Genomic DNA, 15,994 nt, shown 5'->3' on the forward strand with positions numbered 1-15,994 from the left:
AGGACGAGTTCATAGTGCGTATTCAGGATAGTTTCTTAGAACAATAAGTTGTGGAATCTACCAGGGAGCAGGCTATTTTAGATTTGGTTATGTGTAATGAGACAGGATTAATTAATGATCTCATAGTAAAGGATCCTCTAGGGAAGAGTGATCATAACATGTTAGAATTTCACATTCAGTTTGAGGGTGAGAAACTTGGGTCTGAAACTAGTGTCTTAAACTTAAATAAAGGCAATTATAAGGATATGAAGACAGAGTTGGCTAAAGTGGACTGGGAAATTAGATTAAAGGTAAAATGGTAGATAAGCAGCAGCAGACTTTTAAGGAGATATTTCACAACTCTCAACAAAGATATATTCCAGTGAGAAAGAAAGACTCTATGAGAAGGATGTTCTGAGGAAGGACATTCTTGCCATGGAAGGAGTGCAGCGAAGATTCACCAGGCTGATACCTGGGATGGCAGGAATGACGTATGAGGAGAGATTGTGTCGATTGGGCTTATACTCACTGGAGTTTAGAAGATTGAGAGGGGATCTCATTGAAACTTATAAAATTCTGACAGGACTAGACAGACTAGATGCTGGAAGGATGTTCCCGATGGTCGGGGAGTCCAGAACCAGAGGTCATAGTCTAAGGATAAGGGGTAGGACATTTAGGAGTGAAATGAGGAGGAATTTCTTCACGTCGAGAGTTGTGAGCCTGTGGAATTCTCTACCACAGAAGGCAATGGAGGCCAGTTCATTAAACATATTCAAGAAGGAGTTAGATATATTTCTTAAGGCTAAAGGGATCAAGGGATGTGGGGAGAAGACAGGGTACTGAATTTGGATGATCAGCCATGATCTCATTGAATGGCGGCGCAGGCTCGAGGGACCAAATGGCCTACTCCTGCTCCTATCTTCTATATTTCTATGTTTCTAAGTAGCTGATCCCAGTCCACTTTGGCCAGATCCTGCCTTATCATATTAAAATCGGCCTTCCCCCAATTTAGAACCTTTATTTCCGGTCCATCTTCCTTTTCTATGACTACCTTAAATCTCACCAAATTATGGTCACTGCCACCAAAATGCTCTCCTACGGACACTTCTACCACTTGCCCAGCTACATTCCCTAGAATTAGGTCCAGTACCGCCCCCTCTCTTGTAGGACTTTCTACATGCTGGCTCAAAAAGCTCTCCTGGATGCACTTTAAGAATTCCACACCCTCTAAGCCTTTCACACTCTGACGATCTCAGTTAATATTGGGGAAGTTGAAATCCCCCACTATTATTACGCTATTAATTCTACACTTCTCTGAGATTTGCCTACATATCTGTTCCTCTATCTCCCCCTGACTGTTTGGGGGCCTATAGTACACTCCCAGCAAAGTGCTTGCCCACTTTTTGTTTTTAAGTACTACCCATATGGCCTCATTAGAGGAACCTGCTAAGATATCATCCCTCCTCACTGCAGTAATTGACTCCTTGATTAATATTGCGACACCCCCTCCTCTTTTACATCCCCCTCTGTCTCGCCTGAAGATTCTATACCCCAGAATATTGAGATGCCAGTCCTCCATTTACAGACGCTCCCTGACCAGTTCCCATTTCTCCTCCATTTACAAATGCTCCGACCAGTCACCATTTCTCCTCCATTTACAGATGCTCCCTGACCGGTCACCATTTCTCCTCCATTTACAGACGCTCCCTAACCAGTTCCCATTTCTCCTCCATTTACAGACGCTCCCTGACTCCCTGGGGATTTCCCAGCACTTCCTGGTTGTCGCGGAGTTTTGTGTCTTAAACTGGCCGGTAGTTGTGGGGAGGCGGATAATGTTGAGTGTTTTAATAATGGGGCCTGGGGCCGTTCTCGGGGTGTGAGCAGCCCGCGTCCCCCCCGGGTTTATTTATTTATTTATCTTTGTTTTTTTTTTACATAGTTAGATGAATTTTTAATTATAATCAAGGCCACTGATTACAGCTTCTATGCAAATCTGCACATGCTCATATAATTTGAGCCCTATAATATTAACACTCCTATAATGGTGTATAATAAAATCACCATTTAACATTTTTCAATCACAGTAATCATTGACCCCCACACCAGATTGTATTCACCCTGAGCAACGCCATGAGAGATACACTAGTTACCTGAAGATTACCCTCGATTGCATTGGGAAAATAATTTGACTTGCGAGAAGATTAAGATCCCTGTATAAACCTTCATATAAACTCAGATATATTTCACATATCCTGGACTATAGCAGTTGAAATACACGATGATTCAGTCACCTGTTTGCCAATACAATAGTTTCAGTTGAATTTGCTGCCTGTCTGTGAGAAGGTCATTGGCGGCAGCTTGGTGAAAGGAGCCCGAGGCCAGTTTCTGATTAGACCTTTCATTGGGTCCGATATAAATGTTGTGATCGCTTCTATAGCAACGAAGCCTGTGTGTGGACCTTGTGGGCAGACTGTGTTTCACTCAATGTAACTTCAGGTGCTGCTTCTGTCAGGAGATTTCTGTTTCTCTCTGCCCTGCTTGAACAGTCTGAGGGTAGGGCCGATCAAGTAGAAGATCGGAATAGCAAAGATTTCACTATTTTACCATGAGCACTGGGCAGAGCCTGTCCACAGTGCGCTCCGACACTCACACTGCTTTCTCGGTGTAATAATTTAACCCGCTCCCCGAGCTCCGGGTGTGAGCGGCCCGCGTCCCCCCGGGGTTCGTGAACCCGCTCCCTGAGCTCGGGGTGTGAGCGGCCCGCGTCCCCCTGGGGTTCATGAACCCGCTCCCTGAGCTCGGGGTGTGAGCGGCCCGCGTCCCCCCGGGGTTCATGAACCTGCTCCCTGAGCTCGGTGAGCGGCCCGCGTCCCCCCGGGGTTCACGAACCCGCTCCCTGAGCTCGGGGTGTGAGCGGCCCGCGTCCCCCTGGGGTTCATGAACCCGCTCCCTGAGCTCGGGGTGTGAGCGGCCCGCGTCCCCCCGGGGTTCATGAACCCGCTCCCTGAGCTCGGGGTGTGAGCGGCCCGCGTCCCCCCGGGGTTCACGAACCTGCTCCCTGAGCTCGGTGAGCGGCCCGCGTCCCCCCGGGGTTCACGAACCCGCTCCCTGAGCTCGGGGTGTGAGCGGCCCGCGTCCCCCCGGGGTTCACGAACCCGCTCGGGGTGTGAGCGGCCCGCGTCCCCCCGGGGTTCATGAACCCGCTCCCTGAGCTCTCTCACCTGATGTGTTAGCAGCTGCTGCCAAGGTCTGCGCATGCTCAGCTCACACGGAACGGATGATTGACGGGAGCTCCGGTCCAATAGGAGGAGCGGGGCGGGGCTGGAGGACCAATCGGTGGGTGTGAGGGGCGGGGCTTGACCTTTGAACCTGAACAACAGTGCGGAAGGCCTAGTGCAGAAGGCCCAGGGTGGAAGACCCAGAGGAGAGTGTTCTAGGCGGGAGGCTTAACACGGAGGACCACAGGCGGGGGGGCCTAGGGCAGAGCGGCTGGTCGACAGAAGCGGAGTCGGGAGATGCTGTGGGTGAGCATGCTGCATGGTTTGATGGCTGGGTTTTGTGAGTGATAACAGCAAGAAGAAGGAAATTTGAGTAGTCGTTTTCCTCTTTTACGGGATTTGAGTAAGCGGTCGGCTTCTTTTCTGTGGAAAGGTTGAAGACTGTGGATAAGGATTATGACATTATATGGTTGGATGACATCAAGTGAATACGAGGAGTTATTAGAGTGCCAATAGGACTGGCGTAGAACTGGTATTACTTGTTTTTGAAGAAGTTTTGGGTTCTGGTTAAAAGTAGTTTACTTGAAGTTTTAAGTGATTTTTTGATGTGGTTGTGGGATTTTCTATATTGTGGTATTATTTAGTGTTAAAGCCTTCCTTAATCGAACGAACGAACGCTCTAGTGAACGCACGCATATATATATACAAATATATGCACGCACGCACGCACGCATACACAATGGAACTTACGTTCGACCGAATGAAGGGCCCGCTCCCCAGGATGGGGGTCACTCGGTGAGCGTGAGGCCTGCCGGACGGATGAACGAACGCACGCATTCACACAGGTAGACAAATGATACGCACGCTTACACAATGGAACTTACGGTCGACCGAATGAAGGGCCCTCGCTCCCCAGGCGAAAGTCGACTTGGTGAGTGTGAAGCCTGCCGGACAGATGAACGAACACATAGGCATGCACGCAGATAGAAACGGCACACATGTACGCAGTCATGCACATGGAACTTAAGCTTGAGCGAACGAACGGACGAATGGAGGAATGAATGACTGAATGAACAATGCCAGTTGGACTGGCGTGTACGGATTCTTGGTTTATTAAATAGTTGCAGTTTGTACTGTAAACATTATATAAAAAAAAAAGGAAAAAAAATGAACCCCGGGGTGACGAGGGCTGCACACACCCCGAGTGCGGCCCCAGGCCGCATTATTAAAACACTCAACATTATCCGCTTCACAAACACCTGGGGTGGGCCTCAGGCCCCGAACAAGAGCCTCCGGGCCGGGCGTTTGCCCCGAGCTGGGCGGCAGCTGCGGGACTTTCTCCTGGTGACAGGCCTGGGTTAACGGCCGCCATCTTGAGAGGCTCAGGGGGCAGCAGGGCACATGCACAGCCCCCTTGGCCAGGAACCAGGAGGAGAGAATCTTGTCAATTTCTATCCTGGACTCACAGTGATGGTTTTTGTAAACTCCTTTTACAGGCTGTGAGAAGGGCAGCATTTACACACCGCAAACTCAAACCAAACATCACATCAAGAGCTGACCGAGTCACTCCATTCATCAGGACCCGAATATCATCGGCCTGTGAATGTGGAAGGAGAAATGTTTGTCTGTTCTGTCTGTGGGAAAGGATTTCAAACATCAGTGTGATTGGAAAAGCACTGAGACACACATACCCGAGTGAGAGTGTTCCAGTGCACTGACTGTGGAAAGAGCTTTAACCAGTTACATAGCCTGAAAAAACATCGCACCATTCACAGCGGGGAGAAACCGTACACGTGTTCTGTATGAGGACGAGGCTTCAACTGATCGTCCAACCTGGAGAGACACAAGGACACCCACACCATGGAGAAACCATGGAAATGTGGGGACTGTGGGAAGCAATTCAATTACCCATCTGAGCTGAAAACTCATCGACGCAGTCACACTGGGGAGAGGCCATTCACCTGCTCCGTGTGTGGGAAGGTATTCACTCTGTCGTCCAGCCTCCATTTACACCAACGAGTTCACACTGATGAGAGACCTTTTAAATGCTCTGACTGTGGGAACTGCTTTAAACTCTCTGCAGATTTTATTAAACATCAGCTTGTTCACACCGACGAGAGACCGTTCAGTTGTACTCACTGCGAGAAGAGCTTCAGGCAGTCATCTCACCTCATTCAACACCAGCGAGTTCACACTGGGGAGAGGCCGTTTACCTGTTCTGTATGTGGGAAGGGATTCACTCATGCATCCAATCTTCGAACGCACCAGGGGGTTCACACTGGGGAGAGGCTGTTCACCTGCTCTGTGTGTGGGAAGGGATTCACTAAATCATCCCACCTGCTGACACACCAACTTGTTCACCTTGATAGAGCTTTTAAATGTGCTGACTGTGAGAAGAGCTTTAAAAGCGTAAAGGATCTGCTGACACACCAACGGGTTCACACTGGGGAGAGGCCATTCACCTGCTCCGTGTGTGGGAAAGGATTCACTCTATCATCCAGTCTCAAGGCCCACCAACGCACTCACAGCGGGGAGAGGCTGTTCACCTGCTCCGTGTGTGGGAAGGGATTCACTACTTCATCCAACCTGCTGAGACACCAGCGAGTTCACACTAGGGAGAATCCATTCACCTGCTCCGTGTGTGGGAAGGGATTCACTCGATCATCTTACCTAGTGAGACACCAGCAAGTTCATAAGTGACTGTAGGGGTAGGATTCTGCTGTTAATCACATCCTATGTTTGTTTCTACCAATGTTATTAACCCCTATAACTGGGCTGTGTTATGTTTGTTATTTCTCCAAGATAAGGGACTAATTGATGTCCATTTTACGTCCTTTTCTCCTTTTGAACTCTAGATTAGTTCAGTTCTCATACCTTCAGTTGTTTTCATGGACAAGTCCCAGCTCCCCATACATTCCAGAGTGCCTCTCCTAGCCTTGGTATCCAGGGAAGGTATCGGTAACACACCCGGGATCACTAAACACAAAACCCAGTCTGTTAATCACTTTCAGTCACTGGACTTAGTGTGTGTCCCACAGCATCTCTCTCACCTTCGATGTGTGAATAGAGCATCACGCCTGCAAACCTGGTTTTAAATTTATTCAGCAAATCTATTTACCAGAAGCTTGCAGGGTGATGAGGCAGTGTTGAGGTGCTGCTGTACCAGCCTTGGCTCAGTGGGCAGCACTCTCGCCTCTGAGTCAGAAGGTTGTAGGTTCAAGTCCCAGCCCAGAGACTTGAGCACAAGAACCTAGGCTGACACTCCTGTGCAGTACTGAGGGAGTGCGGCACTGTCAGAAGTGCCGTCTTTTGGATGAAACATTAAACCGGGGCCCCGTCTGCTCTCTCAGGTGGAAAAGATCCCATGGCACTATTGAGAAGAAGAGCAGGGGAGTGATCTCTGGTGTCCTGGCCAATATTTATCACTAAAATAAAACAGATGATCTGGTCATTATCACATTGCTGTTTGTGGGAGCTTGCTGTGCACAAATTGGCTGCCACATTTTCTACATTACAACAGTGACTACGCTTCAAAAGTACTTCATTGGCTGTAAAGTGTTTTGGGACGTCCCGAGGACATGAAAGAGGCTGTATAAATGCAAGTCTCATCTTTACTCTGCATTGTGCCTGTAATGAAAATAACTGAAGATTAGTCCCAGTGTAACCTTTGCTGTCATGAAATGAGTGTGTCTTTGAATGAGCCTCAAGTCCTTGCTCATGTTGGCTGTAATTATGTAGAAAGAGGATGTGTAAAGAGATGGTCTGTGTATGGAGATGTGAAAGAAGGAAACGGTGTGTGTGTGTGATAGTGACACAGCTTGATTATCCGGTGTCTGAAACCGCAAGACTCAAATTTTAGAGTCAACAAGATGAACACCAAACACATCATGGCCCAATACTCCAGCTCTATATTCACATGAGAAGGTCTGTTATCACACATCGAGTAGACAGAATGAAGAAAGATCCCAACTCAAAGAGCCTCTAAAATCATTTGTAAATACCTTTTCAAATCCTGACATATCAATTGTCAGTGTATGTTCCATTGAAGTCAATGGCTGATGAGAGAGGGGCTGGAGAGTAGGGGTGAAAGAGGGGTTGGGTTGAGGGGGTTTGGAGAGTAGGGGTGAAAGAGGAGTTCATTAAATATATTCAAGAAGGAGTTGGATATATTTCTTAAGGATAAAGGGATCAAGGGATATGGGGAGAAAGCAGGGACCGGGTACTGAATTTGGATGATCAGCCATGATCGCATTGAATGGCGGAGCAGGCTCGAGGGGCCGAATGGCCTACTCCTGCTCCTATCTTCTATGTTTCTGTGTAACAGGCTGTAGAGAGGAATAATTCAATCTGACACCGAGCCGTTTGATTGGTTCAGTCTCCACTAATATTGACTGTCAGAAATGCCCAAGAAACAGTTTTTGACTAATATCGGCTCCCACAGGGATGAGGAATTCAGAGTTACAGAGAGTCTGCAGCACAGAAACAGGCCATTTGGCCCATCTACACGAGCCTCCTCCTGCTCCTCTTCATCCAAACCTATCAGCAGATCCTTCTATTCCTTTCTCCCTCATGTACTTCTCGAGCTTCCCCTGAAATGTATCCGTGCTATTCACCTCAACCACTCCATGTGGCAGCGAGTCCCACATTCTCACCACTCTCTGGGTAAAGAATTCCACATTGGATTTACTGGTGACTGTCTGATATTTATCCTAGTTTTGGATTCCCCTACAGAAGGAAACATCTTTTCTACGTCCACCCTATCAAACCTCTTCACAGTTTTAAAGACCTCTATCAGGTCGAGAGAAAAGAGCCCCGGCCTGTCCAGTCTTTCCTGATAAGTACATCCTCTTAGTTCTGGTATCAACCCTGTGAATCTTTTTTGCACCGACTCCAGTGCCTTTATATCCTCTTTTTATAATATGGAGACCAGAACTGTGCAGAGTTCTCCAAGTGTGGCCCAACCAAGGTTCGACACAAGTTTAACGTAACTTCTTGACTTTTCAATTCTATCCCTCTAGAAATGAAGCCCAGTGCTTGATTTGCTATTTTTAACGGCCTTATTCACCTGCTCATCGGAAAACCCCGGGTAAGGTACACCCAGCGAGCCCACTCTGAACCCGGTTTGCTGCTCCCTCTGTGCCCAGCACTGCCTGCACCCCCGGCGCACGGAAGTGGAATTTCAAAAGAAGGAAGGAATCTGTCAGCATTTGAAAGGCTTTTAGAAAGAATTCAAGGTGTTTTCAGAGAGTTGGAATCTTTCTCTATTCTTGGGGAGTTAGCTATCAGCCTTTCTCCTGTGAATATCGAGCTGCCTTATAGTGCCGTGATCATCTTTGAAAGAGCTGCCAATTAATCCCACTCCCCGGCCCTTTCCCCACAGCCCGGCAAACTTTTCCTTTAAGCAGATCCAATTCCCTTTTGAAAGTTACTATTGAATCTGCGTCCACCCCCTTTCAGACTGCATTCCAGATCACAACTCACGGAGTGAAAAATGGCTCATCTCCCCTCTGGCTTTTTGTCCATTATTTGATGAGACGTGTTTACTTGTTAAATATATTTTCTGAGTGGAATTAAATGTAAAACCAGGTTTGTAGGCGTGATTCTCTATTCACACATCGAAGGTGAGAGAGATGCTGTGGGTCACACGCTAAGCCCAGTAGCTGAAAGTGATTAACAGACTGGGTTTTGTGTTTAGTTATCCCGGGTGTGTTACCGATACCTTCCCTGGATACCAAGGCTGGGAGAGGCACTCTGGAATGTATGGGGAGCTGGGACTTGTCCATGAGAGTAACCGAAGGTATGAGAACTGAAATAATCTAGAGTTAGAAAGGAGAAAGGGCCCAAAATGGAGCAGTCAATAACAGGACATCAATTAGTCTCTTATCTTGGAGAAATCAAATACTCCACACACTGTGTTTGAAACAAAGATGATTTATTTAACAGATATCAAAATATTAAACTCCAACCCAGTTATGGGGGTTATTAACATCAGCAAAAACAAATCAGAATGAACATGGTTCAGTCCTGGATGTGATTAACAGCAGAATCCAACCCCTGCAGTCACTTGTGAACTCGGTGTCTCTCCAGGTTGGACGATCAGTTGAAGCCTCGTCCACACACAGAACACGTGGACAGTTTCTCCCCGCTGTGAACGGTGCGATGTTTGTTCAGGCTGTGTAACTGGTTAAAGCTCTTTCCACAGTCAGTGCACTGGAACACTCTCACTCAGGTGTGTGTGTCTCGGTGCTTTTCCAGTCACACTGATGTTTGAAATCTTTTCTCACAGAACAAACATTTATCCTTCCACGTTCAAAGGCCGATGATATTCAGGTCCTGATGAATTGAGTGACTGTCAGATCTTGATTTGATGTGATTGGTTTGAGTTTCATAAGAACATAAGAAATAGGAGCAAGAATAGGCCATTCGGCCCCTCGAGCCTGCTCCACCATTCAATAAGATCATGGCTGATCTTCTACCTCATCTCCACTTTCCTGCACTATCCCCATATCCCTTGATGCCCTTAATATTCAAAAATCTATCGATCTCTGTCTTGAATAGACTCGACGACTGAGCCTCCACAGCCCTCTGGGGTAGAGAATTCCAAAGATTCACCGCCCTCTGTGTGAAGAAATTTCTCCTCAACTCAGTCCTGAATGGCTGAGCCCTTATTCTGAGACTGTGACCCCTGGTTCTAGATTCCCCAACCAGGGGAAACATCCTCCCTGCATCTACCCTGTCAAGCCCTGTGAGAGTTTTGTGTGTTTCAATGAGATCACCTCTCATTCTTCTAAACTCTAGAGAATATAGACCTAGTCTACTCAATCTCTCCTCATAGGACAATATCCCCATCCCAGGAACTAGTCCTGCTGAACCTTTGTTGCACTCACTCTATGGCAAGTATATCCTTCCTTAGGTAAGGAGACCAAAACTGTGCACAATACTCCAGGTGTGGTCTCACCAGGGCCCTATATAATTGCAGTAAGACGTCTTTACTCTTATACTCAAATCCTCCTGTAATAAAGGCCAACGTTTCCCGTTTGCATATTTTCCCATATTTCTAATAACCTGTAAAAGGAGTTTACAAAAGTCAGCCCTGTAAATACAAGATAGAAATTCAGGACATTCTTCCCTGTCCTGTTCCCCAAAACTGTAAATTCTCATCTCACTCGCTCTACCTCCCTCTGCACTGAAATCCAAACTCATCGCACCAGCTCCAATGTTCTTTTCCTTCTGGCTCGGCTTTCTCCCTCCCCTGAAGGTGCTGACTCTGGCTGGGTTCAGTTCTACACTCACTGGTTCCCCTCCCTCTCCTCCCCTGAAGGTGCTGACTCTGGCCGGGTTCAGTTCTACACTCACTGGTTCCCCTCCCTCTCCTCCCCTGAAGGTGCTGACTCTGGCTGGGTTCAGTTCTACATTCACTGGTTCCCCTCCCTCTCCTCCCCTGAAGGTGCTGACTCTGGCTGGGTTCAGTTCTACACTCACTGGTTCCTCTCCCTCTCCTCCCCTGAAGGTGCTGACTCTGGCTGGGTTCAGTTCTACACTCACTGGTTCCCCTCCCTCTCCTCCCCTGAAGGTGCTGACTCTGGCTGGGTTCAGTTCTACACTCACTGGTTCCCCTCCCTCTCCTCCCCTGAAGGTGCTGACTCTGGCTGGGTTCAGTTCTACACTCATTGTTCCCCTCCCTCTACTCCCCTGAAGGTGCTGACTCTGGCTGGGTTCAGTTCTACACTCACTGGTTCCCCTCCCTCTCCTCCCCTGAAGGTGCTGACTCTGGCTGGGTTCAGTTCTACACTCACTGGTTCCCCTCCCTCTCCTCCCCTGAAGGTGCTGACTCTGGCTGGGTTCAGTTCTACATTCACTGGTTCCCCTCTCTCTCCTCCCCTGAAGGTGCTGACTCTGGTTGGGTTCAGTTCTACACTCACTGGTTCCCCTCCCTCTCCTCCCCTGAAGGTGCTGACTCTGGCTGGGTTCAGTTCTACACTCACTGGTTCCCCTCCCTCTCCTCCCCTGAAGGTGCTGACTCTGGCTGGGTTCAGTTCTACACTCACTGGATCCCCTCCCTCTCCTCCCCTGAAGGTGCTGACTCTGGCTGGGTTCAGTTCTACACTCACTGGATCCCCTCCCTCTCCTCCCCTGAAGGTGCTGACTCTGGCTCGGTTCAGTTCTACACTCATTGTTCCCCTCCCTCGCCTCCCCTGAAGGTGCTGACTCTGGCTGGGTTCAGTTCTACACTCACTGGTTCCCCTCCCTCTCCTCCCCTGAAGGTGCTGACTCTGGCTGGGTTCAGTTCAACACTCACTGGTTCCCCTCTCTCTCTTCCCCTGAAGGTGCTGACTCTGGCTGGGTTCAGTTCTACACTCACTGGTTCCCCTCCCTCTCCTCTCCTGAAGGTACTGACTCTGGCTGGGTTCAGTTCTACACTCACTGGTTCCCCTCCCTCTCCTCCCCTGAAGGTGCTGACTCTGGCTGGGTTCAGTTCTACACTCACTGGTTCCCCTCCCTCTCCTCCCCTGAAGGTGCTGACTCTGGCTGGGTTCAGTTCTACACTCACTGGATCCCCTCCCTCTCCTCCCCTGAAGGTGCTGACTCTGGCTGGGTTCAGTTCTACACTCACTGGTTCCCCTCCCTCTCCTCCCCTGAAGGTGCTGACTCTGGCTGGTTACACGCAGTGGCACCTCCATCATCCACTCGAAAGAAGGGGAATGGGAATTGGTGGAGAATCGAGAGTCCCCAAATGTTGCCCCTCCCGTCTGGTACAGCAATCCCCTCGGCACGGGAATGGAGACAAGTCCAATCCAAGTGACAGGCTGAGTAGCATCAGTCTTTGAATGTGGAAGGAGGAATGTTTGTCTGTTCTGTCTGTGGGAAAATATTTGAAACATCACTGACTGGAAAAGCACCGAGACCCACACACCCGAGTGAGAGTGTTCCAGTGCACTGACTGTGGAAAGAGCTTTAACCAGTTACACAACCTGAAAAAACACCGCACCAGTCACAGCGGGGTGAAACCGTACACGTGTTCTGTGTGTGGACAAGGCTTCAACTGATCGTCCAACCTGGAGAGACACAAGGACACCCGCACCACAGAGAAACCGTGGAAATGTGGGGACTGTGGGAAGGGATTCAATTACCCATCTGAGCTGGAAACTCATCGACGCACTCACATCGGGGAGATCCCGTTTACCTGCTTTGTGTGTGGAAAGGGGTTCAATGGTGCATCCCACCTGCTGACACACCAGCGAGTTCATAAGTGACTGCAGGGGTTGGATTCTGCTGTTATTGCTGCTGTTAATCACATCCAGGACTGAACCACGTTCATTCTGACAGTTGGGGTTTGTTTCAGCTGATGTTAGTAACCCCTATAACTGGGCTGGTGTTTAATCTGTATCAATGTCAAATAAATGAGCTTTGTTTCACACACACGCAGTGTGTCGGGTCCTTGATATCTCGACAATACGACGAGCTGATTGAGGACTTGTTACAAACTGAGTGGAATCCACCTGAGAACTGAGTTCCCACAACTTGTTAAAAGATGGATCTACAAGATGTCCAAGTCTGACAGGACAGAAAATTCTATAATATCACAGGGTCCACTTCAACCATCCAGGGCAGTGAGCCCCTGTAATATTGGATTTTAACCTATGGGAAATATTCTGATAATCTGTTATTGTCACGGGGCAAAGCAGCCTTGTTACTTTAACATCAGTTTAATCAGACTCAATGGACAATCCGATCTCCAAAGGGAAACGTCTCCTTAAAGCTGACGGTGTCAGCAGTTCTGCAGCTCATTTCTCAATGTGAGCGTGTCAGAGGGAAAAGCTTTAACAACAGCCGATGTTTCACAAAGGGAGACCTCACCAGACCAAAGGCCATTGGTGGAGTTTAATGGGCTGTTTGTGTCACTGGGCTACAGGAGGCCATTTTTAACAGAAGGAAAACTGGTCACAGCAAACAGAGAGTTTAACAGACTGTCCCTGGTCCACTCGAATCCCCACCTTCTCTCTCTCTCACTATTTATGGGCACTGCTGCAGTAATTGCTCCTCTGACCTTTCCTCTCTTGTCCCTCCTACACCCCTAATACACGGCCTGACACAATCTCCCTCCCCCGACATCCTCACTGTGCTGGAATCCACACCAGTCTCCCCATCTGCTCCTTGTTCTCTCCCTGGATCCGAAAACTACTGAACTCAGTCTTCCCCTCCTGAAGTCTACAGGCTCTAAAACTGAAGCTCTGTGTCCCTCAGTCCCGACTCCTTGATTTACCTCCCCTTCTCTCCTCCTCTTTCCCCCTTGGTTGTGTTCCACACTCTGGGCCTTGGGCCTTCCCCGGGGATTCTCAGTATGAACAGGTGGGATGTGTTTGGAGACAGGGTGTCCCGGCTCTCCACCTTTAAAGGGACAAGGAGACGACCAGCTGGGCTGAATGGCCCTGCTTTATGACATCACTGCAGTGCCTAGCAACCAGCCTCCCTGAGCCCTGCTCATTATGGGCTGGGTTTAGCTCAGTGCTGTTACAGGAAGGGAAACAGGAGCAGGATTCGCCCCGTGTGGAGCCCAGGATTAATGGGGAGAGGTACAGGATCAATTTATGCCTTATTGAGTGAGAAATGTAATTGTCCCGGACACTCCCTGTCCCTTGGTATCTGTGTCGGGGAGCAGCTGATGGGTTTACTCTGTATCTAACCCGTGCTGTACCCGACTGGAGAGTGTTTGATGCTGACACTAGGGGCTCAGCTCCACGAGCACAACATTTAACCCAAAGATGATCTGATAAACCCATCAGCTTCTCCCCTGGACACAGGTCCTGAAGGACAGGCAGTGTCTCTGATATTTTGGTCGGTGTCGTTGATCAAGTTTAAGCACCTCGCTCACATCTCCTCTCACCCTGCTTTGTTCTAATGAGAAGTGCCCCAGTTTCTCTCGTCTCTCCTCCTGGGAAAGAGAAGTTCGCCTCAGTTAGAAACTCAAACAGGCGCTTCACTGCAGACAGGTCATCATGAGGAAACATTTCTTTACCCAGCGAGTTATTATGATCTGAAATGCACTGCCTGAAAGGGTGGAGGAAGCAGATTCAAGAGTAACTTTCAAAAGGGAATTGGATAAATATTTGAAGGGAAAACATTTACCGGGATATGGGGAAAGAGGAAGGGAGTGGGACTAATTGGATAGCTCTCCCAAAGAGCTGGCACAAGCATGATGGGCCGAATGGCCGCCTTTTGTGCTGTTTCATTCTCTGATTCTCTGATAACTAAAGCCTCTCATCCGTGGTATAACCTCAGTGAATTTATTCTGCAGCCTCTCTGGCCCTGACATCCTTCCTAGTGTAAGATGCCCAAAACTTATTCTAACTGCAGCCGAACTGATGGTTTTGTTTTCTACGCCCCATTTATAAAAAACCTCGGGTAACATTTTTAAACCACTTTATAAACTTATCCTCCAACTTTTAAAGATTTGTGTATCTGATCTCTCTGTAGATTTTGCGCCTGCGCTCACTCGGAGGTCGAACTCCAAACCATCGTTAACACCTTCACCAAAGCATACGAGAGCATGGGCCTTACACTAAACATCCATAAGACAAAGGTCCTCTACCAACCTGCCCCCGCCACACAGTACTGCCCCCCCGATTATCAAAATCCATGACAAGGCCTTGGACAATGTGGACCACTTTCCATACCTCAGGAGCCTACTGTCAACAAGGGCAGACGTCAATGATGAAGTCCAACACCGCCTTCAGTGTGCCAGTGCAGCCTTTGGTCGCCTGAGGAAGAGAGTGTTTGAAGACCAGGACCTCAAACCCGGCACCAAGCTCATGGTCTACAGAGCAGTAGTAATACCCGCCCTCCTGTATGCCTCAGAGACATGGACCATGTACAACCGGCACCTCAAAGCACTGGAGAGGTACCACCAACGCTGCCTCCGCAAGATCCTGCAAATCCATTGGCAGGATAGGCGCACCAACGTCAGTGTTCTCGTTCAGGCCAACATCCCTAGAATATATCCTCTGGTTCTTGACCATTCCGCCAATGGGAACAGTTTCTCTCTATCTACTCTGTCTGGACCCCTCATGATTTTGAACACCTCTATCAGATCTCCTCCCAACCTTCTCTGCTCAAAGGAGAACAACCCCAGCTTCTCCAGTCTATCCATGTAACTGAAATCCCTCATCCCTGGAACCATTCTTGTAAATCTTTTCTGCACCATCTCAGAGGCTTTCACATCCTTCCTAAATTGCGGGGCCCAGAATTGGACACAATACTCCAGCTGAGGCCGAGCCAGTGTTTTATGAAGGTTCATCATAACTTCTTTGCTTTTGGACTCTGTGCCTTCCTTGCTTTTGTTGCCTCTTGTTGCTGGCTCCAGGCACTGGAGCGGTTCCTGTGTGTTCAGCTCTCAGCTGCAGTCAGTACCTGGGCCGGGCTCAGCACTTTACCCAGCAGATCTCTGTCCACGTTGTCATACTTGACACGGAGGGGCTGCGCAGGCTTCTCGTCCACCTCGGTCAGGGCGAGAGGTCCCAACCACTCGTGAGCTACACTGTAGAAAGTTGAGATACCAAAAATCGTGGGGAACCAAGGGGCTAATGAGAGTGAGAAACTTAAAGTAATTCATATCAGTCACGAAAAAGTACTTGAGAAAGTAATGGGACTAAAAGCTGACAAATCCCCTGGACCTGACGGCCAACATCCGAGGGTTTAAAAAGAGGTGGCTGCAGAGATAGTGGATGCATTGGTCGTGATCTTCCAAAATTCTGGAAAGGCCCTCGTAAAATGTTTTGGTAGAGTGGATACAGAGAGAA

The 15,994-nt window shown here is 48.7% G+C and overlaps 1 protein-coding gene across 2 annotated transcripts in view; it reads left to right on the forward strand.

Moving 5' to 3' along the window:
* Positions 1–3,356: 3,356 nt before the first annotated feature.
* Positions 3,357–15,994, forward strand: part of LOC147118870 (uncharacterized) — a 72,107-nt gene continuing 59,469 nt past the window's right edge. For both annotated transcript variants that reach the window (XR_015077962.1, XM_085984646.1), the window contains exon 1: positions 3,357–3,503. The gene's annotated coding sequence lies outside the window, so the exon portion shown is untranslated. The remainder of the gene's footprint in view (positions 3,504–15,994) is intronic.

The sequence above is a fragment of the Somniosus microcephalus genome, chromosome 4 (assembly GCF_052327205.1).
Source record: "Somniosus microcephalus isolate GS21.2 chromosome 4, FLI_Smic_1.0, whole genome shotgun sequence".
Taxonomy (NCBI): domain Eukaryota; kingdom Metazoa; phylum Chordata; class Chondrichthyes; order Squaliformes; family Somniosidae; genus Somniosus; species Somniosus microcephalus.